Here is a 27,613-nt window from a genome sequence, read left to right as displayed (position 1 = left end):
CCCAGCTGTGACTCAAGTAGATTGAGATGTTAGTTTGGGCCATTGTTTGGGAAGATACATGAGGTGAGCCTCAGGAGGTCCACATGAAGCTGATCTTACAGGTGCTCAGAGTACACAGGCTGTGGAAGCATGGCTATTTTTACCCCATATTTCAAAGTATATCTTAGACAGCCTCAGGCCTTTGACACTGACCCTTCACAGGGGAGAGCTGCCCCAGACAGTCTCCAGTGGGGCAATGCTTAGTGGAGCTGACGGGACATGGCTGCCACTTGTGTGCAGCAGCAGCCTAGAAAAGCTACAGGCATACAACTGAAATGTAGAAGAAATGAAACATGGGTGTAAGAATGGTACTGTTTCGTGTAGTTTTCATTTTAATTATTTTTTATTGGAAAGGCGGGTATACAGAGAAGAGGAGAGATAGAGAGAAAGATCTTCCATCTAATGATTCACTCACCAAGTGGCCGAAATGGCTGGATCTGTGCCAATCCGAAGCCAGGAGCCAGGAGCTCTTCTGGGTCTCCCACGCAGGTGCAGGATCCCAAAGCATTGAGCCATCCTTGACTGCTTTCCCAGGCCACAAGCAGGGAGCTAGATGGGAAGTGGAGCTGCTGGGATTAGAACCGACACCCATATGGGATCCTGGGGCATGTGCAAGGTGAGAACCTTAACCATTACGCCATCACGCTGGGCCCGTGTAGTTTTGAGTTAAACTTACATGGAGTCTGTTGAGATTCTTGGATGTTTATAATCATGCTGTTCATCAGTTTGAGGAGTTTCAGCCATTGCTTTGTGATTTCTCTCTTCTCAACCTTCTCAACGTGCCACACTGCTCTCTTAGTTTCTGTTCACTTTTCCACAAACTTCTGTCAGTTCCTCAGACTGATAGCTGCCTCTGTCTTAATTTTAAATTCACTATTTTATTCTTCTGCAAGCTTACATCTGCCCTCAAATCTCTCTAGTGAATTCTTTATTTCAGTCACTAGATTTTTTAGCTTCAGAATTTATTTCTTTAATTTTCTGTCTTCCTTCTTCCCTTCATAAGACATTTTTCTCAATTATTTTCAATTTATACACATATCATTTTTCTGATCTTTTCTACATCTTCCTTTTTGAGCATCTTTAGTATAGCTATGTGAAAGTCTGTCAGAGAGAGCTACCATCAGATAGTTAAAGTTTTAAATTCATTTTCAATTTATTTGAGAGAAAGAGGAAGAAAGAGAGAGAGAGATCTTCCATCCAGTGGCTCACTCCCTGCCCCCCCTCCCCCCCGCACCTCCCAAAAAGCTAGGGCTGGGCCAGGACAAATTCAGAAGCTTGAAACTCAATATGGGTCTTCCACACAGTTGGCAAGGACTCAAGTACTTGGACCATTCCCCACTTTCACCCAGAGAGCACATTAGCAATAAAACAGACTCAGATCAGGCAACCCGACATGGGTTGTGTATATCCTAAGGGAGACTTAACTCCTGGGCCGTTTGCCTGCTCCAGCCAGATTCAGGGGCATTTTTTACTGATGCATTTTTTTCTCTGTCAATGGTGCACACTTTCCTGTTGCTTCATGCCTTGTGGTTTTGTTATTGTTGTTGAAAGCTACACTTTAAATTTGATTATGTGGAAATCATATTCTTTCCCTTTCCTGGAGTTTTCTATTTGCCAAAGATCAGTGTTAGGTGTAAGCTAAGGTCTTCTTGGGTCTTTCACAAGCCTATACTTTTCTCAAAGTATGTGCTGTCACTTTCTAACTTAACCTGTGTATGCAGTTGCTTCAAAATGTCTTCATCCTTGTTTAGATCCCCCCCCCCCAAAGGAAAGCAAAAATTAAAGGGAGAGAGGAGCTGGATATTCTTGTCTTCTGGCAGTCAATATTGTTGGAGCAGGAGGGAATTGTAATGGTGCATATGTTCTTGGAGCAATCTGCACATAGCTTGAGGGAGCCCAAGTGGCAGAAGAGCCCTATTAGGGCTGTCCTCCACTGGTTGTTACTCCATGGGAGCCATCACACAGATGCCAGAGAAATGATCTTCATTTCATTCCAGATGTCATTTCACATCCATCTCCAGATCAAACACAGTAGATAATTGTTATTGTTATGAAAGTTTTATTTATTTTATGAGAGAGGGAGAGAAAGAGAAAGAAAGAGAGGGAAAGAGAGAGCTTGATCTTCCAGATCTGGTCCCTCCTGAAACGATTGCAGCTGCCAGAGATGAGCTAATTTGATGTCAGCAGCTCAGAGTTTCTTTCCTGATCTCCCATGTGGATACAATAACCTGAGGATTTGAGCCATCCTTCATTACCTTCCCAGATCATAAGCAGGGAGCTGGATTGGAAGTGGAACATTTGGGACATGAATCAGTGCCCATATGGGATGTCAAGGCTGCAGTTAGAAGATTAGAATGTTACGCCACTGTGCCAGCCCCTGACAGCAATAGTTATCAGAAAGGGTGAGCTCTGTTACTAGAGGAGTGAATACCCTTTGGAGAAGCAGGTGGATTATCAATCATATACCTGGGACTCTGGGACTATATCCTAACAAAAGTTCTGAAACCCTATCCTTTTATTCCATAAAGACAAATACTCAATCACTCTACTTCATATGAGATATCCAAGCATATAAGTCTACACCAACAACAAGCCACCAGGAATTCGAAATTTTATAGAGAAACTGACCTACCAGATACAAGAGCTTGGCACCACCAGTAACTGCTCAGCTCTGATGAAAGCCCTCTGGCTACATCACATGAGAATGTGCAACATCAAAGTGAGAATACATGAGAGGACAAGAAGTCACTGGGACAGGGAGCCCAAGAGGAGGAGGCCAGTTTCACTGTTTTTGCAAAAACTTGCTCTTATGAGAACCAACTCCAAGAGAGTAGCATCTCTCATTTTCAAGGGTTGTACCCCAAGGACCCACCTGTCCCCCAGCCAGGTTCTTACTTCTTAAGGATTCCACCACCTCCCAACACTGCTACAGAATGGAACAAGCTTCTCATGCACCAACCCCCGTGGAGACATACCACCTACAATACCACCAAGGTCAAACTCACAGAAACAAAAGTGGAATAGTAGTTTTAAAGAGCTGCGAGAGCACCAAAGAATGAGTTACTTAAGGGGGACAGGGTTTTAGCATTGCAAGAATAAAGGAGTTCTGGAGAAGGATGGTGCTGCCAGCTATATAACAAGGCAAATGCACTTCCTATCACTGAACCACGTACTTAAAAAGGGCTGAGATGGTAAATTTCATGTGGTGTGATTTTACCATAATGAAGACAATTTCTAAAGTAATTAAAACTTCACCTACTTCCAAACCAAGGTCACTCCAAATAGTTAATAGTCGACTATGTGTGCATGTAAATGAAATGGAGTTTTCAGGGAGAACCCGCCTGCACCCCTTGATATGACTGTGTCCACATGTATTCTGTCACACTTTTAGGAGAGTGGGATTGGCAGTGTCTTAAAGCCAAGTTAAAAAAAAAAAAGCTGCTGGGGATATTGGGAATCAGCATCCTAGTGTCAAAGAGAAGAAGGGGGAATGGAAAACTTTGGGATCTCGTTGGGCTGAAGTGACAGAAACAGGAGCAAATGGTAACCCAAGGAGAAGAGGGCAGGGAAATGTAAGGAAAGGGGCACACGCTCCACGGCACTGACTGATTCCCCAAGACCTGGGGTGCCGCCCTGACACACAGCACACTCACCCTCTGCTGAGTGTCCTAGGGTGCCTCTGCAATGTGGGCTGTTGTGAAGACCTGGGTTATTAAGATGCAAATTAATAATCATAATTCCTCAGCCTTTAAATTGAACCTCTTCCTGAGAGACCTCAAAGAGCTTTAGTATTTACTGCTCGAGCCACAATGTCGCTTTCTTCAATAACACTGTGAGGTATAAACAGCCACAAAACAGATATAAAAGGAAAACATTTTAAATACAGTCACTATTGCAGGTGCATTTGGGAGGGGAAATGTATTGGGTTGGATAAATTGTTATCAGCTAGACTGTTCCTTCTTTTCTCCTTTTTGTAAACTACCATAAAAACCCAGAGTAAGTTACCATGAAAAGCTATAATAATGCTAATTTTGTTCCCATTTCCTGACTTTTTCCACTAGGCTTGAGGTTCTTTAACATGACTTGAAAATTCTTTCCCATTAATAACACCCTTTCTTTTGGGCTCTGCTCTTTTGAAGTTGTATTATTATTTCCCTCTGCGACTGACTGCAGCATATGTGCTGTTTAAAATCAACTCCTAATGCATGAAAGCACACTCCTAAGGGCCATGCTGTCCACCCTGAAGTTTAAAAGCTTCCAAAAATGTGTGGGGATGCATCATTCTGAATGCAAACATTCAGGGCACCTTGCCCTGCACAACTGGCTTGGGAACAGGCAGACTGGGTCACAAGGAAACATTTAAATGAGCAAGAATGCATGTGCTTTGTCATTTGCTTTCTGTGGTCTGGGGCACAAAGCTGAGCACCAGTGGTACCCCCACACATGGTAGGCAACCCCAGGGGCGGCGATTTTTTGCCCACCCCTGCCTGAGGTCCCCTCTGCTCCCCTCCAAAATAAGAACAGCTATCTTTTCCCCAAAGACATTCCAGAGGGCTCTCAGAGGCTGAGGGCAGAGTGTAGAGTGAATCAGGCTCCCAAATGCTGAATCTGGGGGGGCACTGGGAGCATCCAAGCAAGTGAAAGTCCCATCAGCAACCTCTGGTTCCTCTAGCCTGCTCCTGGCATGGAAGCTCATTGTCTTTACAAACATGGTTTTCTTGGAGGGTAAAAAACACATTTACCTATGACATGAATGAATGAATAAATGCAAAATAACTGAAGATTTAATGTCCAAGCCTCCTGAGACCAGGAGTCACATCCGGCTCCTCTCTTAACCCAAGGGTGGAGTCTGGCTCATTAGAGGTGCTTTTCAGGTGTGAGCTGAGTGAATGCATAAAAGAAAGTAAGGGCTCAACATGCTTTGATCATATTGGATGGGGAACCCCTTTCCATGCCACCCTGTGCCCTGCTACTCTCCATAGGTGATGATTTGGAAGGAAGCAACTGGGAAATTTCTATTCAAGACAAGCCTCACTCAAGCACCCTGGCACAGTAGAGCGTGCTTGTCCTAGTGACAATCAGAATAGTTCCTATATGTTCTGCCTGACCTACAACATTTCTTAGTACATCTGACCTAGCAAAAAAGAGGTGCCACATTGTCATGGTGTGACTGAGGATGGCTCAGTAAAGCGACTTGCAAGGGTATGATCAGGGTTAGAGAAAATGGAAAAGATGACAGAGTTCTTGAGACTAAGGGCAGCACTCACCGCCCACACTTACAAGGACAGGATTGGCAGGGGGTGGTTCTAGAACTCAGGAGAAATCTACTGAAGGAGAGACTCTGGGCAGGAATAGAGGCACCACCCATTAGTGACCTGTCAGGGAGAAGGTAGTGGAATCCATATCCTGACCTCTCACTTCTCCCATCTTCCACTCACCTGATGGTGCCTCTGGCTGAACCTGAATGAAGGCAAGATGTTTTCTTCAACATCTGGAGCAAAGCGCAAGGTGAAGGCTATGTGTGTCTCTAGTGGAAGAGGTGCAGACAAGATCTACAAGACAGACAAAGGACTTCATGGAAGACAAGATCCCTACTATTAAAAAGACAAAACAACACATCATTATTCCAGTGCAACCCCTCCATTTCACAAGGAGATTAGGGTATAGCACAGAGACTTGAACTGATCCGAAGGGCAAATGTATAGCCTTGTCTTTTGACTACAAACCTCTAATCTGTCCTCAAGAACTTATCCTTTGAGCATTCTTGCACAGACGTTCTTGAGTCACATGCTCCTGGAAGCACTGGTGTTCACAACCACTCACCGGCTTTCCACGCTTGGTCTCCTCAATCAGCTGCTGCGGCTCACTGTCTGCTGTGTCTGTGCCTCAAAATTTACAGTTCCAGTTAAAGTCATATCCACCAAGGCAGTGGGGGCGAACGCGCTTCTATTCCTTCAAGCCCCCAAATTGACTTGGCACTCGAAGTCACTGTTATATTTTATACCGAGTCTTCTGAATCAGTTCATTGAATTTTAGCTGTAGCTATATAAAATCCTCTCCAGTGAAATTATTTGGCCATATTGTGGATGGCTCTGCCATGATCCATCAATGCCACTAACTATCAGCAATAAAAAAAATATATTCTTCTTCTCTTTTCATTATAATGAATTTTCAAAACTCAGACTGAACCTTAGAAGGCACATTCCCGGGCTTTTAATTTTTAAAGAAGTAGCCTTTTGTACTTCTGTATGAAGTCCACTCTATTGGTGGTAGCAAATGGGAATGTTTTCCATCCCAGGGAAAAGTGGCTGAGAGGATTCTTGCAATCTTGACTTGGATTTCATGAATGGGGACAATGACCTTGGGGGAAAGACTCCTTGGCTTCATCTACCATGGCTTTCAGGTTGAGAGGGTGGAATGTCCCAAGAGCAGGTATGAAAAACCTCATCCATTGTTATATCAATGCATTAATATATTGATGGGGGGAATTTGAGCTGCACAAGAACCTGCAGTGTGGGACAGGGAGCAAACCTCTACATCTTCTTTAGAAAAGCATTCCAAAGTAACTGGAGGAGGAAGCAGATGGAGCCCAAGAGAAGAATGCTCACACTTGAAGGAGGAAAGCTGAGTCCCCACTAGGCATCTCTCACTAAGGTTTGCTAAAATTCTAAGTCTTAAACGCATGGGGTGGATCTCTTAAACTGCTAGCACAAATAAGATTTGTTGAGAAAAATAAGCTATCATAAACCTAATGTTAATATTGACTTGGAGAGTTAGTGGGTGAATATGTGGAGATGGAGTGCCCACCTCTTTCTGGGATGAAGTGGCCACACATTCCCCTGCATCGAGGGCTCCTAGGACTGCCATCTAATGCAAATATTTCCTTTCGAAGGTGAATTCTTCAGCCCATCAATATTTTATCCGTGTACTAGCTGCACTTTGGCATTTTTGCCAATGGAAAGTCAAGCAAAAATATTTTTTTAAAAAAAATCTTTAGCAGGCACCCTTCCTTGTTGCAATATTTATACTATTTCTGTAGCTGGGGATAAAACAAAGATCTTTTAATTTCAAACACACCATGTTTAAATGATAGAACATTTGATGTAAAAATTGAATTCTCTCTGCTCCTGAGTTTAGCTAAGTATAGACTACCTCAAGGACACCCACAAAGGCAAGCATCACCCTGCATTCATTTTGGTTCTGTGGTTGCAAGCAACAGAAGCTGGTTTGTTAGCATGATATTAGGAACCCGTAAAATCTTCAGATGGTGGGGAACTAGCCTATCCATGAGCTGGGTGTGGGCTAGACAATGAAGATCTTGTCATCCATCTTTTGGTGGGTCAGAGAAGAGTAAATGAGGATATATCTGCATCTTTTGCTTATAACTCCAAGTCCCAGAGGAGAGAATCTGCTTAGCCAAGCATGGGTCATTATGCTCATCCTTGACCCCATTTGGCTTAACATCAAGAAGCAAAGAAAAGACCTGGTTTCATAGTAAAGTCTCCTGAAATGGCATTTCAATGGCAACTCCTCAAAAATGATATGGGGTGCTTTGGGCCAACCACAGAATAAAAGCATAAAACCCAAGAGGAAAAAAAAATGGTAAGGACTTCCTTTTCCTGAAACAAAATATTTACCACGTGGTCTCTTCTATTTTTTTCTTTCAGAAAAGTATTTAGCCTCCTTGCCCTTTGTTTTAGAGCGAGTTGTTGTCCCCAGACCAACAGCACCAGCAGCATTTGGCATATGAGCTCATTCAGGCTTGCATGACAAATAATCCTAAACCCAAGCATCTTCAGCGAACAGAACTGTATCTTGTCATAGTTGGAAACACCAGAACTTTGAAGGTAAGGTCCCAGCAGAGCCGTACTCCCTCTGGAACGAAGGAAGAATGCTTCCTTGCCTCTTCCTAGCTGCTGGTGTTGCCAGCAACCCTTGATGTTGTTTGCTTGTATATGCATCATTCTCACCACTGCCTCTACTGTCAGGGAACATTCTGTATGTTTCTGTGCCTCCACTCTTCTTAAGAGATCATCAGCCATACTGAATGTAGGGACCATCCTAACTTGTGGGAACTCATCTATACTCATTCCATTTATGAGATTAATTTCCATGTAAGATCAGATTCTCAGTTTAGGATCCTGAGGGGCATTGATCAACTCAGTACAGTTGGCCGGTGAAAATTCTGACATGAAATTCAGGCCATTTACTTAGTTTCTTTTAAACTATTTTTTTTCATACTTTTAATGTTGCCTTTGTCTTCCAGAGAAATTAAGGCTTCTGTTAATAGCAAACTTGAAAGTAAATAGTATCTTTTTTTAAAAAAAGATTTAAACACAGATTGCTCCTGATTAGCGCTCTCAGTTATATCTCTTTAGCCCTGGTAATTGATGTTGGTACAGAGTCATGATCAGTGATAGCTGGGTTGGATTTACACTGCTTAGAGCTTTTGGTCTAGATGAGCTATGGTGACTTCACTATGATTAAGTTTATGCCACATATTAATCAACCCATCAGTCAAGAGGAAATTCTCAGCAGATACTTGGGCTCCAACAGTGTGCTAAGCATTTCTGAGAGAAATAGGAAGGTGCAAATAGAAACATGAAATACCCATCCTGCAGCCCCCACGCCCCTGCCTCAGTACATGTGTCTCTTCCAGGAGACAACATAGCGAGTGTACCTCTGCTGCACTTGCCAATTTCCTTCTTCCTGTTTCACAATGACCCATTGTGGAAGCATTCATTCTTTCCAGAATTCTACTTGATCCCCAACATGTCTCTGCCCCTTACACTTCCAAGGTGAGCCACAAGACTACGTGTGGTCAATGGTTGTGCACAGAAGTTATTTGTGTCCCTCCTAGGCTAGAACATTTAGAAGCCAGTGTGAACTTCCCATGTTTTCTTGCTCTCTGCTGCAGGAAGTGTGAAGCCATTCAATGAAGTAGCGCCACCCAGCACAGCCTGCATTATCTTAGATCTCTGAGTGACCAAGTGGAGAAGGTCTTTGCTAACAAAGACCGAGGAAGAAATGCGACTTGTTTATTAAGCCCCTGATAGGTCCTTTCTATACACCATACCAGCAGTTTATGTCTGGTAAGGTGTTACTCCTCTCTTGTTCCTGGATGATATGACTGAGGATCAAGAATGCAGGCACTCTCCTCTCCATGAGGCCTCCACCCTCACAGCCTATGTACTTCCCAAGGCCTCACCTTGCTACGTCTCCTCCCTGGGACTGGGTTTCCACCTAGAAAGGCTGGTGGTACACAAACCGGCAGACCACAACACACCGCACAACCAAGTCTATTTTCAATAGTCCCCTTGAAATTAACATATCTAAATACAACTTTATTTTGACTTCGCCCTTCTCTCAACTCTTTTCTGCATGTCTTTTACATTGCTGCAGATGAAACCATGTGTAACAGTTTTGTAGCCTCCAGATCCCCAAATCGGCGTTCATTGTGTCCTCTCACTTCTATCTTCGGTTTGTCAGCAATCCTTGATGGCTCTGATGATAAAATCCAAAATTCACAACCTGCCTGATCCTCGCACCTCCACTGCTATCATACAGAAGACTGAAGGAGCCTTCTCTCTTGTCTGCCTCTTCCCACCTATCCCACTAATTCCCTCCAAGCTCTTCTCCACACATCAGCCAGAGGTAACTTGGATGCATAAGCTAGTTCATGCTACCCTTCTGCAAATGCTTTTATCCTAAAATAGAAAGACTTAACAGTGAGCTACAAATTCCCTGGTAGGCAATTTCTCTGTGTCTATTAGCTACTGCCTCACTTTATTGCTCAGTCTTCTTTCACCTTATCACCAATATCTTGGACTTTGTTTTTATATTAGAAGTTGCAGTGCAATGTTGTCTCAAGGCCTTGGTTTCCTTGGTTCCCTCAGTATGGTCTGAAGGCTTACCATCCCATCCTCATTTTTTCCATGGCTCGACTTCACTTCACCTCATGTCCCTGTTCAAATGTCATTCACAAAATTCTAACATAGAGGCAAGCTTCTAACTTAGACTGTTCTCCAGTCATTTGCCAGTAATTTCAGCAATGACTTTGATAGAGTCTCCCCTTCAGAAGGTAGAGTCTGTTCCCCAGGCCTGAGTCTGTGCTGTCACGTGGTTTCCTTTGACTCTTAGTACACATCAGGCAGTGAGTCAGTCTGATGGTTAGCCTTTATGACACGTGGAAACGTACATGTTTGTTTTTGCTGGAGAAGCCTGCTGCTATGTGGAAACATCAAGCAAGGCCACAAATGGTGAGACCCAGTGAAAAGAGACAGGCGACACAGGGAGGACCACTAAGGCATCAGACAGATGTATGACTTCTTGGCTCTTGCATCCTGCCCAGTACCAACTGGGTGGGGACATGTGATCAACACCAGCTGATGACATGAGAAGTAGAACAGCCATTGCAGCAGAGTGCTCCACAAATCTCTAGCCCCCACAAACATGAGCAACAGTAAGCCATTGCTTGTTTAAAGCCACTAGCTGTGGGATAGTTTGTTACATAACCTTGGATAATTGAAAGAAACCATCTCCGGGCCCGGCGCAGTGGCGCAAGTGGTTAAAGGTCCTCGCCTTGCACGCCCAGGATCCCATATGGGCGCCAGTTCTAATCCCGGCAGCCCCGCTTCCCTTCCAGCTCCCTGCCTGTGGCCTGGGAAAGCAGTCGAGGACGACCCAAAGCTTTGGGAACCTGCACCCGTGTGGGAGACCCGGAAGAGGCTCCTGGCTTCGGATAGGCATAGTATCGGCCGTTGCGCTCACTTGGGGAGTGAATCATGGGACGGAAGATCTTCCTCTCTGTCTCTCCTCTCTGTATATCCGCCTTTCCAATGAAAAAATAATAAAAATAAATCTTAAAAAAAAAAAGCATATCACATCATGGTGCAAATGAGCTTAGCACTGTGGTCTGCTTTTAGAAAAAAAAAAAGAAACCATCTCCAACCTACCCCCGCCTGTTTGCTTTTCTTCATAAGGATTTTCCGATTAAGAAATTGCGCAGTTATTCATTTGTCTACTGCCTTTTGTTTTTCCTTCCAGAATATAAATGCTCTAAGGAAAAGGATTCTGTCTTGTTTACCGCAGTCTAGAGAGAAACAGATAGTAAGCAGCAAACTGTAGTTGTGTCGTTTCTGTGACCTGTTTTATAATTCACTAAATATTTGTAAAACAAATGTACATACCAAGAACCCTAAAAGTCATACAAATCTTACTTTCTTCACACACACAAATGCATCTTTAACTTAATACTCATTTTTATTTGCCTTTCAAATCAGAGACCTCTGATTACTAAGTAAATTTAATCAGTCTTTTTAAAAAAGATTTGTTTATTTTTATTGGAAAGTTAGATATATAGAGAGGAGGAGATACAGAGAGGAAGATCTTCCATCTGCTGATTTACTCCTCAAGTGGTCGCGACAGCTGGAGCTGTGCCAATCCAAAGCCAGGAGCCAGGAGCTTCTTCTGAATCTCCCACGTGAGTGCAGGGTCCCATGGCTTTTGGGCTGTCCTTGACTGCTTTTCCAGGCCACAAGCAGGGAGCTAGATGGGAAGCAGGGCAGCTGGGACATGAACTGGTGCTCATATAGAACTCTGGTGCATTTAAGGTGAGGAATTTTGCCACTAGGCTACTGTGCCAGGCCCTAATCAGTAATTTTTTAAAATCCAGAAAATGTGTTGATATAAGATTTGTTGCAAGCCTTTAAGTTGCTTTGGGCAATCCTCCCATTCACTGGGTGGCAACCAAAAATTTGTGAGTAAATTAATGACAAAGCACCACTTCATTCCTGATCTTGCCAGGATAGATTTCCAGTGTCGCCCAACCCCACCCCTTTAAGTACATACAAGTCTCCTCTTTTAGGATAGAACAAGCTCGTAGGGGCTGATAATGCCTTATTAATTCAAGAGATCCCATCAATTTTTCCATCAGGCCAACACGAGAATAGCCCTCTATTTGTTAGTCATCGAAGAAGATAGCTCTCCAGTGTTTTTCCTCCCTGACTCACTGGCCCTCGCCGCGCTCAGACCTTGGGCATTGTTGCCGCAGGAAGGCCGTCCTTTGGAGGGGGTTAACTGCCGCTCCTTTCATGCCTGGTTGGATCACGAAGGCGTAATTAGAACGCAGCTCCTCGCCCCGATCATCGCTCTGAGGATTCTAAATTGTTTTGCACAGTTCCATTTTTTTTCCCTTACACACACAGGACCTTGGCCTTTCTGAGTGTAGATCCACCGGATTTGTGACACTTCACTCTGCACTCACATTCTCCCTGGGCTGTTCAGGTATGCTGGCCTCTGCCCTTGATCTTAGGAGCTCCAGGGCTGTTGTAATTTGATTTTTCTAACTTTTGTCTGTAGAAGAAGACTCATGGTCCATGGGAGGGGGATGGAGCTGATCAGGAACCCTGACTTAAGCAGGCAGACATTCTCTCCAGGGACCTGGATTCATTTAGAGAGTTTGGGGACTTAACAAAAGATCAATTAGGTCAAGCAGCCACACATCCCTCCTCCTGGTTAACAATCTCTTCCACACCGAATCAAATATAATATGAAGAGAGTGGTTCTAGTTTTTGCTGTGTCTCACCTTTGTTTCCACTGCCTTCCATCTGGGTGTCCCCTAGATATCCCCAAAGTCTCCCTCTGTCTTCTGTGAAGCGCTGTCACTCTCTAAGGAGAAACATTTGTATCTCCTGGAATGGTCCCTGGGATGAGGGAAAAACCTGGCCAGCTGAAGAAATCATGACGAGATCAGGTGTGCTGAAGGTCTTCCTAAGAGAAGCTACTAAAGCCACACAGTGTCTTCAGAAAACCTGCTAGCGGCCTGAGACTATACCAGGCATTAATGAGAAATAAAGAGAGGGATTATTGCTCTGTTTTACTCTCTGCTAACAAGGCAATGAGACAGAGAAGTCATAGCATAGGATCGTATGAGTGCGGAACACACACAGAGAAACTGAACTGCCTGTGTTAGAATCCTAGTGGAAGACTGTGTCTCCCTGTGCCCCGGTTTGCTCATCTTTAAACAGAGCACAGTAAGAGTGGCTACTAATGTTCTTGCTGAGGCCCTAAGGGAGTTAGCAAACATAAGCAGGAAGATATCTGGCATCCAGTAAGTGGTTTGTATTTTATGTGGGTGTAGATTATGGAGATAGGCCTATCTCTCCATAGAGACAGAAATTACCATGATCAAGGATAGTACAGACAATGCAGACACATAAAAGAAGCATTGTTTGCCACTCAAAGGAACCAGGAAGTCTTCCTAGAAAATGCATAAATGGCAAGGACAACATGCGCATTAAAGATTACCCTGTCTTTGGCTACCCTCCAACCCATTTGCAATTAGACAGGTTCACATGACTGCTGCTGGTCAAGGGGACGTGTGTGTGACTGTGACAGTGATGGCATGTATGGTGTCCTCTCTCCTGCTGCAGTGACTAACAAGTTTTCCCATCCTGCTGCAGTTACACATGGCACAAAGGCCATCACCTGAATGCCAACATGGGGTAGAGACGTGCCCCACTGAAGCACAGTGGCAAGCTCACCATGGATATGAAGCATGCATAAGTGAAACACAGGCCTAAGCTTCTAAGAGTTGAAGCTTGACTTGGTATTGTGGTATAAAATTGGCCTGTCCTGACCATGGATATCTGTGTGTGTGTGTATGTGTGTACGTGCAAACATCATATATTTCATGTGTACATTAATAGTAATAACAGTGGTGGTGTAACAGTCTCCCAGACAGAAATAGGACAAAACACAGCAAATAGAACAAAATTTTTGCCTGGAAAGCAATGTTAGGGTCACATCACAATAAGCTTCAAGTTCCGTACTAAAGAGCTTCAGCTTTATTCTGCAAGGCCGCAGGAAAGCATTCAGTGTTCCCACAGTAATTACACCAAGCTAGTAATACCACGGACTGCACTTAGAGACCAAGTGGAGAGTGACACCCGTGTAAGGAGGAGCCCCTTGCTTCCCCAGAACAATTCAGAACATACAGCATTGTTTTTGTTGTCATTGTTGTTAAAGATTTATTGAAAAGACAGATTTGCAGAGAGAAAGATCTTCCATCCATTGTTTCATTCTCCAAATGATCACAATGGCCAGAACTAAGCTGTTCCAAAGCCAGGAGCCAGGAATTTCTTCCAGGTCTCCCATGTGGGAGGACCCCATGGCTTTGGGCTACGCTCTACTATTTTCCCAAGCCATAAGCTGGGAGCTGGAAGGAAGTGGTAGCTGGGACACAAACCAGTACCCATTTGGGATGCTGACACTTGTAAGGAGGGGATTGACCAACTGACATATTGTGCCAGGCCCAACATAAGTTTTTGTAATTGTCAAAATGCCTGGATTTTATGAGCACTCAGACATTTCCTATCATGATTTTTTTTCTTTTTTAAAAAGAAAAGAAAGTCATTAATACAAAGAGGAGGAGAAACAGAGAGAAATATCTTCCATAAGTTGATTCACTCTGCAAGTGGCCCCAATGGCAGGAGCTGCGCTGATCTGAAGCCAGGAGACTGGAGCCTCTTCCGGGTCTTCCACGTGGATACTGAATCCCAAGGCTTTGGGCCCGTCCTCTACTGCATTCCAAGGTTACAAGCAGGGAGTTGGAAGGGAAGTGGGGCTGCCAGGATTAGAACCAGCACCCATATGGGATCCTGGCATGCACAAAGTGAGTACTTTAGCCACAAGGCTACCATGCCGGGCCCTTTTATCATGATTTCTAACCTGTGTGGAGAGAAAGGGCTGCTTTCTGCATCTGCTGTTGGATCGGGAGCCAGGCCTCTCTGTGGCAGCTTTGAGGGACAGCACCCCACACCTCGGTTGAGTCAGGCTCTTTGCTGAGCGAGAGCATTTCTGAGCATGGGATGGACATTCAACAACACCTCCCAAACAAAACTGAAAGTTAAAGATCAGCATATCTGTGCCCAAAGTAGAAAAAAATCAGCTTTTCTGGTTATACCAAAGCCTGTCATGTCGGTTGAGATAATGCTAAATGCTATAACAGATGAACCTCAAAATGGGCAAAGGTTCAAACCTGGAGGACAGTTACATCCATTCACATCAAATTCTCCAATGCTCTTCCTCACAGGTAGACAATGTCCCTGTAGTCATAATATAAGGATGCAGCTTCTAGCTTGTGACTTTGTCAACTTCCAGATATGGTTCCACAGGACCATGCTAATCTGCATCAAACTGGCAAGAGGAAACTGAGGTCATAGGGAGGCTCAGCAGGCCAAGTCAGTAAGTGGTACAGATCACCTCTGTTTGTGTTCCATTGCCCGGAACCCAGCTAAAGGTCTGCTGCAACCGGAAAATAGGCAGAAAAATGCCATTTGCCTGTGAGTCCAGAAGGCAGAGGCAAGGTGACTGGAGGGGACCCCCATGCATAGCCACATCTGGTGTTGTTCCCCACACATTTTTCTTTTCATCTTCAGTTTATTAAGAGGACAACAGTAACTTCCAAGTTCTTTCAGGAGACGCTGTGTAAGCAAAATAGAATGCACCAAGGAGCAAGAGCTCTGGGAGCAGCTACGATGAAGTCTTTTTGGAAGATGTCAAAAAGGGATGGAGATGCAGGATTATGGGATGATGGTGGTGGGTGGGGCACTGTGCAAAACCAGAGTGGAGCATGGAGTGAGAGATCATGCCGTCTTCACTGCAGGAAGTTCGGGATTCACCGAGACAGCACTGAAGGCTGAGAGAGTGAAATGAGCTTGAAAACTTCACCAGTGTCCAGTGTCTCAAACTCTCCCTGAGTGCAGGTTCCATGTGTTTCTGAGCAATGCTGTGCAGTCAAGTCTCACTGTGACCCCTTTCTTTCATTAAGCAGGTCACTCGTTCCCATCCCACTTCAAATAATCAGAGAGATGGTTATGGAGATGACAGTGGTGGTGGTGCTAATGATTAGGAAATTGAAGCGATTTTGTGAAATTCCTTCATTTCCTTAGAACTCTCCCTGTGTCTTTGGGAAGAGGAAGCTTCAGCATTCACGAGTGACTGTGAGCCAGTGTGCATTCCCAGGAGCCCATATGAGCAGTGTGTGGGGATGGCGGACTGCTTGGGCGAATCAACAGAGCAATTAAGTTAGAATGCAGTACCTTCAGACCAAGTCTTACTAGGACCAAAGTCTTTACCGAACTTCAACTTCACCTCTGTTGTTGAGATGGAATTTCCATACCCTGGATCTTTTTTCAGAGCACCCGTGGATAAAAGCCGGAACATTTACGCTACTAAGGTGCTGAGGCTTCCTATATACTAGGCAGACAGACCTATCCAATGTGTGACACCATTACAAGCCAGCAGTGAGGTTCAGCAATCACACAAGAGTGTCAACATTGACCTTGAATGTCTCTTGAAAGGAGGCATGTGCTGCCCAGCTGGGGACAAGCACACCTGCACACCTATTCCTGCATTGGGTCCTCATTACTGTCTAGACTCTTTCTAGCTGTAACAGCACAGAAGTATCTGCTGCACGTTCCTAGGGCTGTTGCAATGCATGACCCAACTTATGGGGGCTCGAAGCTGCAGAAATGTGTTCCCTCACGGCTGGGGGGGGGGTTCGGAGGTGAGAGGCATTCTGGTGCCTGGCCAGTGTGGTTGCAAGAACAAGAGCAGCAAGGGCTGAGAGCAGAATGCTCACTGTTCAGTTGGGGTCAGGGTCGCACCTTGACAGGAATAAGGAGTCAGCAAGTTCATTACAAACATGAGGCAGCTAATGTTCAGCATCTACACATTTACCATCCTCTCTGCTGAAATTTCTAGGCACACTTTGAGCCTCGCTTATGTCCACTTCCTCTGATTCCTTCCTGTCTGCCCTACCCTCACCATCTCCTCCTTCCAGGACACCTGCTCCACCTAAACACACACTAATGTCACCTGTTTAGCACCAGCGTCATTCAATGCAGGCATCTCTAGAAAAGCATGCAGCACATGACTGTGGTTACAGTCAGTCCTAAAGGGTGTGTCCCTTTCTTATCCATTAAACTCCTTACCTCAACTTTAGGAATTTCCACTGAAAATCAAAATCGAATGGAATTTTTAGTAAAGACCTAGTTTATGTGTAGACGCAAAGAGGTAATAGAATCCTTTCAAGAAGCTCTCTTGCTAATGATAAATCTTTGGGAACAATGCATTGTCTGACATTTTCAGACTCCCAGACCAGAGATAGAATATGATTGAGAGTGGAAAGGAGGTGAGGTATTTTATAAAGGTTCTTTGGTCCCATCCTCCTTCTAGACTATATCTTTATTCATGGGGCTAAGGAAGGAATTCATTAATGAAAGAACAAGTTTCATGGATGTGCATGGCACAGGTTCCCTGACTTAATGTTCAAGATGCATTTTTGATATAAGAAGAATTATATTCACCCTAAAGGATATAAGGAACTCCAGGGGAACACAGGAAAGTTTGTGGATGCCGTGTGTGTGTGTGTGTGTGTGTGTGTGTGTGAGAGAGAGAGAGAGAGAGAGAGAGAGAGAGAGTATGTTGAAAATGAGAGAAAGGGTAGCAGATAAAGATAACATAGTAACTTTAATGAGAGAGTGACGTCATTATACAGGAAGGGGGTTGTGTGCAAGTAGGACACTCTTCAGGCTAGGAGAAGGTTTCAGCACCTGCTTTAATCAACCTTACAACTATTTTTATGAAGATTTACACTTATGGGAGCTTGAGTAGTTTTCTTGAGTTCCTTCCTTTTGCTTATAGTTTGGAATTTTTCCATGTTTTCGGACGTAAATAAATGCAGCTGTTTGCTCTGTAAGAGCTATGGAAAACATATATTTATGCTGCATTTGTAATACAGAGAATGTTCAATTGAGACTGAATTTGGCTTTTTGCCTTATGTTTCAACTTTTCTTTTTAATAACATAAGGTCCTTCATTCATGCAAATGACGCTATTGACTCATCAGTATGGTAGAGCAAAAAACAGGGGTCTGGGCATAAACAAAACCAATTTTCAGATCTGCTTTGTCAGGAGTGACCTTCCTGGATGTGGCAGCTTCATTCTCCACAGATGGCTTCAAGGCTCACATCTCATTGACTCCTTTCCAATGTCACTCTGACATTCCCTCACAAAGTGGAGGAGTCTGTGTCCCCTCCCTTAGAACCCAAACGGGATTGTGATTTCTTGTAAGCAGAACAACGTGGTCAAAGTGACCTTGAAAGACCTTGAAACATGGGTCTTGAAGGCTTTTCTTCTGCCTTGTTCATCATGTCATTTGCATTAGATACTGGGGACTGACTATCCCGAGTCAGCCTTGTTATCAGGAAGCTAAGTGCTATAGAGTGATCATGTGGAACCTCCTAAGCAATAGTACTGGTCTTCTCCCTGCCCAGGTGCAAGACATTTAGTTGAAGAAGTCCTCTGATGGCCCAAACTCTAGTCATGAAGTCAGGCTCACCTGCCAATATTCACACTCTAGGGCCCATGTCACACTCCTGCCATGTCCTTTGTGAACTGTTGATTCCTACATCCAATGACTACAACAAAATGCTTGTTTGGTGTCATTAGTTAGGGAAGGGTCCCCAAATTAAGAAGTGGATTTTAGGAAATTATTAATTTGGGATAGTGGTGTAAGTTCCTTGGGCAGACACAACTGCTATGTCATAATAAGACTTCAAAGGGTCTTCAGAACTTTGGCCCACTATAGTCCTTCACACAAAGGCCCATGATAGAGAAGGCCCTGATTCAAAGAAATATATAGATTTGGTTTTGTAGTGTTTATTGTATCTTGGCATATGGTCAAAAGAGAATGTTAAAAAGTGTTTTTATTGATTGAGAGGAGGAAGGGAAGAGAAAGGCACAAAGGGGGGAAGGGGAGTTGGAGAGAGAGAATATCAATCCCCAAGTACGAGGAATCAGGGAATCAGTCCAGATCTCCCACAAGGGTGAAAGGAACCCAAGTGCCAAGGCTTGAGCCATCACCTGCAGCCTTTCAGGGTACACATTAACAGGAAGCTGGATTGGAAGCAGAGATGAGATTTGAAAAGAGGTGCTCTGAAAACAAGATGGCTGAGCCCAAACCGCATTCCCATCAATGCTCCAGATGCCTGCCTCAGGGTGCTTTCTTTTTAAAAAATTATATTTCTTTATGTGAGAAGTGGGGAGAGAAGCAGAAAGGAAGAGAGAAACAGAAAGATTGAATTCCCATCTTCTAGTTTACACAACAGCTCTGACTGGATCAAGATTGAAGCTCAGACCTGGGAATGCAATTCAGTCCCTCCGTAGAAAGGGCAGGAACCCAAGAACCTAAGCCATTATTTGAAGTCGGCAAGGATATGCATCGACAGGAAGCTGGAGTCAGTAATCAGAGCCAGAAATCGAACTGATCAAATCGAATTGATGTGGGACAAAGGAATTCCAGACACTAGATCAAACACCATTCCAATCTGGACAAATCTTTGACTGGCTCATAACCAAATTCATGTAGTGTGAGTGATGCTCCATGACTTCTAAGGAAAGATGATAAGAGGCCTTGTTCACTAGAATAGTAATTCTTGCAACTCCACAGCACCATGTGAGAAATTCCTTACTTTCGAGCTGCTACCACCCAGAGGAACCACCTGTAGGCACTCTGGCCAGCAGTCTTAGTGTCTTCCCAGACTAGATGCCAGGTATGGGAAAGAACCAGCCCTTAGCTAACTCCAGCCATGGAGTCACATATACCTTTGAGTCTTCCTAGTGGGCATCCCACACATCATGGAGCTGAACATGAACTTTATGAACATATGAACTATTTTGCACCAAAAAGTCTGGGCTGGCTTTTATATATAGCAACAGTAATTTTGTTTTCATTTATATGATGAAGAGGTTGGTCCAAGTGACTTCTCTTGTTTTAGCTACAAAAATCTGATTTTCTTATCCCTTTGGATCTTCAAACTCCCTGGGTCAGCCTGGTGCTGCTCCTCTCTCCTTAAATCTGCTTTGCTCCTTTTGGGAACCTGGCCTCTCAATGGGAGAACACTTCCCATCCTCCTTTGAAGTGGTGTGTGATCGATGGTTCAGTTCTCATTAACGGAATATAAGCTGACGTGACATAGGCCCCTTCCCTTTCATTTGCCTAAAAGGAAATTACCTGGGCTTTTTTTCCTCCCATAGGCTGGAACACACTTGGACCAGCAATCCAGCATTAAGTCTGCCTTGAGGACAGTGTCTGAAGTGAAGGAGCAAGCTCCAAATGGCAATGAACGTTAAGTTCTATGTGGCCTGGGGAGCAGGACTGCCCTGCCAGCCTCTTGAATGATGGAGGAGATAAATTGCATCTTAGTCAAACCTTTATGCATTTGGATCTTTCTGGTACTGTGTCTTTCATGAGATCCTAACACACCCTTCAAAGGACTTATGTGATAAATTCTAACTTCTTCAATATAGCTAAGGTTCTGGTGCTCCCTCCAGCCCAAGCAAGAGCCATTCTCTTTCCCACCCACTTTCCTCCAGTTGTACCAGTCTTCAGGAAATGATTCTGTTCTCACACTCTTCTCCGCCTGGGGGTTATTCCTCAGGGCATCTTCTCACCTATGCTTTACACATTCTTCAGTTCTTTCAATGAAGTTAGGTCCTCTATTACACATTCTTGGAACAACCGTTGTGTTGTGGGTGTTTTTTTCTTCATAGCACTTATCACCTTGATGATCAAATAATTGTTAGCTTAATTCTTTGAGCTTTCTCATCATATTATATACATGATCAGGACAAGGCCAATATCCTTTACTCTTTTCTTTTTTTTTTTTTTTTCTGGCACCTAAACAGTGCCTAGCGTATACTAAGGATTCACAAACCATTTGTTGTATGCTATTGAATGATTTTTTAAAATTGCAGTTTGGGTTTGCAGCTGTAGAAATAAGCAAAACACCAGCCTTCCCCTATGGAGACCAGCTTGCGACCTTGGCTCCATTGTTGTTATCAGCGCCACCAGCTGATCTCACCCTACTATGCTACGGTTCTCCTGAGTTTCTTCCCCATAGCCCATGTTGAGTGTCATCAGGGACACTTGTGATAATAGGATCTCTCTCTTTAAAAAATTGGTTTATGGATGAAAAAGTCACAAGTATATAGGATGCTGAGTTTAGCAGAATCTGTATGTAAATTGGTATTTTGCTGGTGATCAATCTTGTGCTAAAAATGGAAAATCAATAGAAAAAGAAAATCTAAGGGGAAAAATAAGTTGTAGACATTTTTGGTCCAATGAGTTTCCAAGTCTGAGGACACTGCAACTGAGATCAAGGTTACTGTGTTTCAGAAGAGTGTGCAGGAAAGCCAGACAACCATCTTACCTGCTCAGACCACAGCAGAAGCCCCGAGGCAGATGTGAGTTGTGGGGCAAAACCTCCCTGCCTCATTCTTGGGGGATCCCTTTGTTCTAGCTTCTTGGGATACTGTAAGAAGAAGGTATTCATCATGTGTGAATAGCAGCTGGAACCTCTTGAGCTGCAAATTCCACTAAACTGATAAAGGAATGGGAGCTCATTCAAGTGCCAGCCATTGATTGTAGGAGCAGCAGGAGCTGACAGACATGGAACAGGCTTGGAAAAGAATGGAAATGAATAGAAATGTACTATCTCACAGCATTCATCCAGACAGCAAAATGGGTTGGCACAGTAGAAGTTAGGGATTGCACAGAGAAGGGCATGTTGCACAGATGATTGGATCAACACGAATTCAAACCACTTCTGTCTGAAGGCAGGGAGGGGCACCTCAGGAATTATTAAATATTCATTGGGACCTGGTGGATCTAGATAATGTGAACTTTTCCCACATGATTTATGTAGGTGCTTAACTTGTTTGGTTACAAATGGAAGTTCTCTTTGCAATGCGAGAAACTGTCCCAGGTTGACTTGTGCCCCCCTCTCAGATTTGCAAGTTGAAATCTCAGCCCACAGTACCTGAGAATGAAACCTTACTTGGAAACAGGATCATTAGAGATGAAATGATTAAGATGAGGTCATATTGGAGCATGGCAGACTCCTTATCCAGTACAGCAGATGTCCTTACAAATAGAAATTTAGACGCAGAGGTGGATGCATATGGAAGAAAGATGATGAGAAGAAGCAAGTCAAGATGAGAGGCCTAGAACACATTCTTTACTCAGAGACAGCCAAGCCTACTGACAGGTGCTTTCCACTCTCTAGCCTGCAGAACTTGTAGACAATAAAAGGTTTGTGTTCATACACCAGGCCTGTGCTCCTTCATCAGAACATCTCTACAAAATAATAAAAGCATGTGGTATGATAGCGGGTGTGTAGATTTTGAGGGATAATTTGGACCTAAAATCACTAGCTCCAAGACTTTGATAAAGTCCTTTAAAACACTTCCAAAGAAGTCTTCAATTGCAGATAATTAGGACTCCAGAGCCATTACTTACATCCAATAAGGATGCAGCAGAAGCTGCCATGTCCACAAGTGGCCACAGAAGAATGCCTGCAAGTACTGTAGTTGGCCCAGCATGGTAGTCTAATGGGTTAAGCTCTTGCCTTGCACACACTGGGATCCCATACAGGAGCTGGTTCATGTTCTGTCTTCCCTACTTCATATCCAGCTCCCTGCTTGTGGCCTGGGAAAGCAGTAGAGGATGGCCCAAAGACTTTGGGACCATGCACCTGCGTGGGAAACCCAGAAGAAGCTATTGGCTTCAGATCAGCTCAGCTATGGCTGTTGGGGCCACTTTGGGCAAGAAGCAGTGGTCAAAAGATCTTTCTCTCTGTCTCTCCTTCTTTCTGTAAATATCCCTTTCCAATAAAAATAAATAAATCTTTTTTTTAAGGGTACCATTGTCCTTGAAGATCTAGGTTGTCTTGTAAAGCTGGACAGGCATCATGCATTTACCTGGGAGATGCCAACACACCTGTAGCATAGTTCTTCCTACCTCTTCAGGGTCCTGCCGTCTCAGGCCAGGGAAGAACACAAGAATGAGAGGAGCTCTTGGGTGTAAGGGAGGTTCGTAAGTCATGCCCACTTGGGTCTCTCCCAGGCCCAGGTGTTGAGTAGGGGAAGGGTGTGAGGTTCAGGAGTGTTCCCTCAGGAAACATAGAACCGCTGCTATTTACTAACTCAGATGAAAGCACTGTAGTATTCCAGCAACCGATGGAGACTTGCTGATTTCCACCTGCTGAAAATCTGACCTAAGGTAATTACAATAACAGTTTTGTGAGGATCCCATGAGGTGACAGGCATCCAGTGCATAGCAAAGTACTCAGCCTCTTGCAAGTGTTCACTAATGCTTATTTACTTCATTACTGAGAAGAATAGCATTTAATTAGAGCTCAACAAGCATGCAGTAAGCACATGGTAAGAGCAGGTTCCTGTCCTGGGCACTACATTGACTTGACTACAGAACCATCTCTAGCATCGAGGAATAGCGGAGCTGAGACATTTTCCCTCCGTTTCCCTTCTTTTGCCAAAGGAAGGAAATCCAGAGTCGTCCAGTGTCTCAGTGTCTGTTGATTGGCCACTTTCCTTTTCACACTTGATGCTTTCATAGTCATGATTATTTTTTAAAACTCCCTCCACTGCCGTATTTTGGTTTAAATGATCCTCGATCAGTCACTTCTAAAACAGAAATACATCTATAAAGATATGCTACTTTGTTCACATCAAAACGACAATGTCAAGTTTGGTTAACATTTGCTCAATATCCCGTTTTCAAATTGAAGAAAGGGGGGATACTTTGAGATAATTTTCTGCTTTTGGTTATTTATCCCCAAAGTCTGCTACATTCCATCTTACCCCCGCATATCCTTATGGTTCAAGTCTATCCTCACCTAGAATACATTCTTTTTTCCACCCACTTCAACAGATACAAAACAGTGAAAGAGGCTCTGCTGGTTCTAGGACCAGCCATCAAGAGGACTAACAACTTCCAATTCCTCCTCCTGAGACACCAGCTCCTGGGAAGCTTCCTTGGAGGTCCAGTTCCCACATCATGAAAAACCCAACATGGACATGCGTGCTTCAGCTGACGTTCTCAGCTGGGTTCCCAGCTAGCAACCGAGAGTGATTTCCAGCCATGTTAGTGAGCCATCCTGGATGCCCAGCCCAATTGAACCTCCAGATAAACACTATTCCAGGCTCTATCTGACATCCACCCGGGGTCATATCACATGAACACAACCCAGTCAACCCCAAACCCATAAAGTACAAAAGTAAATGTGTAAGCCACTAGGTTTTGGGTAGCCTTTTCTTTTCTAAAGACGTATTTGTATTCATTGGAAAAGGTAGATTTACAGTGAGAAAACTCTCTATCTGCTGGTTTACTCCCTAAATAGCCACAATGGCCAGAGCTGAGCCTATGTAAAGCCAGGAGCTTCTTCTGAGTATCTAATGTAGATACAGGGTCCCAAGGACTTGGGCCATCCTCTTCTGTTTTCCCAGACCACAAGCAGGGAGATGGATAATAAGTGGAGCAGCTGGGTCACAAATCAGTACCCATATGGGATGCTGGCACTCAGAGGTGGAAGATTGCCAGTTGAGCCATTGCTCAAGTCCCTTAGGTAACTTTTGCATAGGAATCTGTCCACTCTGAACTTCAAATAACTTCAACTTGTAAGCACTATGAAGGAGTCAGGGCAGGAGAATTGAGAGCCAGCTACAGCCCTGTTCCTAACACACATTGTGGTTCTGGGTCTACTGCCTTATTGCTTGGGTCGGTTTCTTCTCTTATGAAAAATAAAGGATCCATATCTCAAAGATTCCTCACCTTTGCAATGTTCTAAAGTACTATAACCTTTCTTGGATGACTGCAACAGCACCTATACTGATTTCTAGTATAAAGTCTGATCGAAATGTGAGTTAATCTCATAGAGTTACAGGCCTTCATGGTCTTCTGGCCCAGTTTGTACTCCATGATACAGGAACACAAAGTCACATATAAGAGGACCAGCTAACACAATCACAATTTCAACCCACTGAATTCCTTCACTGAAATGTTGTCCAACTATTATTTTCTTCCCCTCAGAGAGATGTCTTTTCCTTTCTTTTTTCCCCAAGTGTTTTGAACTTCAGTCAGTACTTTAGTTCAATTCGTTCTACATGTCTTTGTAGACTGGCCCTCTCAAACCAGCTTTCCCAATGGACCTGGTTTTTCCTTCTTCCTTTTTTATTTTGTTTTGTTCTAATTTTCTGAAGTTTTTCTTTTTTGTCTTTTTCATTATGATAAATAAATATCTTTATATATTATTAAAGTTACCATTTTCAAAAGTTTAGCTGCACATGCACATGATGGGCCCGCCTTCATGGTTCATTCCCAGTTGCTAAAGAGGCTGCTGTGTGTCTCTCATGGGGAGTCCAACTGTGAAACACTGCTCCAGGTTCTTTCTTGGGAACATGGCCTCTGCAAGAGCTTATTGGCAGAGTATTATGACTGAGCTCTGTTCAGCATGTTAGACAAGCTCAGGAAACGCTTGGCCAGTGAACAAACAACCCTTACATTAGAGGAGAACCCTGTTGGCTCACTTGAAGATCATTTTTCCTGTTTCCAGGAACAAGCACAGTTCATGCATGGTAACTACTGGGTCATAGGCCAACAGACAGGGGCTACACATGCCCTTTTGTGTAGGGGGTGAGCCGCTCAGTGTGCTAGCAAAGAGCACGACAAGCCTGGGTGTTGACAGTCTTTGTTTAGATAGCACATTTACTTGCTATTTTGAGTTTCTACCAGAGAACAAAGAGGCATTTGACCACATGAGGTCAAAGCACTGGAACTGATGTTACCTGGGGCTTACAGGTCCTGTCCCACACATGCAACCAAAGTGCCCTGTCCACTGCCTGCCTTGGCATCTGATGCTCAAAGGAGCTCAAAGACCAGGGCCATGGTGACACCTGCTCTGTCACCAGCAGTCCAAGCAGGCTGGGGTCACTCAGGGCACCAGAATGAAGGGGACAGGGCCAGTAGGTACAGTTTGGATAGAAGGCCAGAATCAGCGCTGGGAAGATTCTTTTTGCATAGGGAAGGAAGGACCTGCCATACTCTCCAGCGTGGGTCTGTAGCTTCATGTCCTGCACCTCCTGTTTCAAGGCTGTGGCTGGCTAGGGGGAGGGGATCCCCTCAATGGGAGCAGTTTCAGCTGCTGTCCCCGACATGGCTAGGCTGTAGGCTGCTTCCCACAGGGAGGGGTGCATGGCAGGATAAATGCCTTGACCTGGTGTGGGGGTAATGGGTAATAAAAGTCAGCATCCAGCTTTCCGAAGGACAGCCTAATGGACAATAACCATTTCACCAGCTGCAGCCTTTGATATAGAATGCCACCTTTTCACCCTCTCCATCAAATTGGTTTTCTTCCTCCAGCCCCGTTATTCTTTGATATTGCGAAGAGAAAAACATCACTCTTGCAAGCGAACTTTGTGCCCACAACAGGTCCTACATCATCTTCGTTCTCTTGTCTCTTTTTCTTCCCTATCCATTGAAATCAGCTCTCCTTTCCCCAGGCCTAAGGCAGGATCGAGGTGGGAGGACAATGTAGGTGATCCTTTTTTAAACATCCATCAGATTTGCATGTTTACATGCCTTCCCAGCGACAGGGTCAGCAGCTCCTTTCCTGACCGGAGACAGAGGCCACAGGCCCCCAGGCCAGCTGGTTCTATTTTCAGCTCCCCACGACCAGAGAGCAGGAACCTCCACCTTGCTTGGGGTCACGCAATCCACACCAGGCACACGGACTTGCTGCTTCCTGGCACTGCCATTTCCATATATTTACATTCGATTTGTGCTGAATCACAGCCCCCACACTGGAGAAATGACCCCCATTATCCACGCGGAGGGTGGGTTGGAGTAAGTGGCAGGCCAGCGACTCTGCTTGTCCGCCTGTTTCCTATTTACCCCCTCCCAGGGCTCACACCCCTCACATAGGCCGGGGGCTGCATCTCTTCCACCCACCCTGCCTCCAGATGGCCAGGAGCCCCAGGGTCCCTCCTTGTTCCCTCACCAGGCTCCCAGCTCTCTTTCTGTGGCTCAGGTCGCTGCTCATCCTTTCCTGTTGATCCCATGGACCCCTCCCACTTGCCAGCTACCTGCCTCATTGCCCAAGCTGGACCCTTTGAGTGGCAGTCCTGGTCCTGGCCTGCCAGGCCATCATCAGCCACACTCCATTCTCTCACCCGTCTTCCTTCCAACTTGTCCTCTGACCCCCAAACCCTGCTGATTGGTGGCCCATGTGCTGGTGAGAGAGGGTGTCACCTACCTCTGATTGTTGGCCTGGGAGCCACATGGGAGGTGGGGGTGGGGTGGCTGGAGAGACAGAGGCTGCTCAGAGAGCAGATTCCAATCTTAATGCAGCAAGGCACTTCTGGCAAGGCCCCTGGTAGGGAATCCTTAGGGAGAGGAGCTCTGTATTTTATGTCATGGAGGCCAGGGGCTTCAGGTTAGGTACCTGGTCTGGCTGCAGTGGATACTGGAACTCCCAAGACCCTGTCCCCGGTTAGAACCAACCAGGCCAGGGTGGCTCCTGGCAGAACCTGTCATATGGCCTTTCCTCCACAAGAACAAGAATAGGGAGGCAAGGCTCACATAGCGCACATGACACTCCCTCCCTTCCTCTGATGTCTCTGCGTTGTGCAACAGGCATGCCCAGGCTTCAGAA

Source organism: Ochotona curzoniae, unplaced genomic scaffold (genome assembly GCF_017591425.1).
Source record: "Ochotona curzoniae isolate NIBS_2020 unplaced genomic scaffold, NIBS_Ocur_1.0 scaffold_4505, whole genome shotgun sequence".
Classification (NCBI taxonomy): Eukaryota; Metazoa; Chordata; class Mammalia; order Lagomorpha; family Ochotonidae; genus Ochotona; species Ochotona curzoniae.
Note: the sequence above shows the minus strand (reverse complement) of the source record.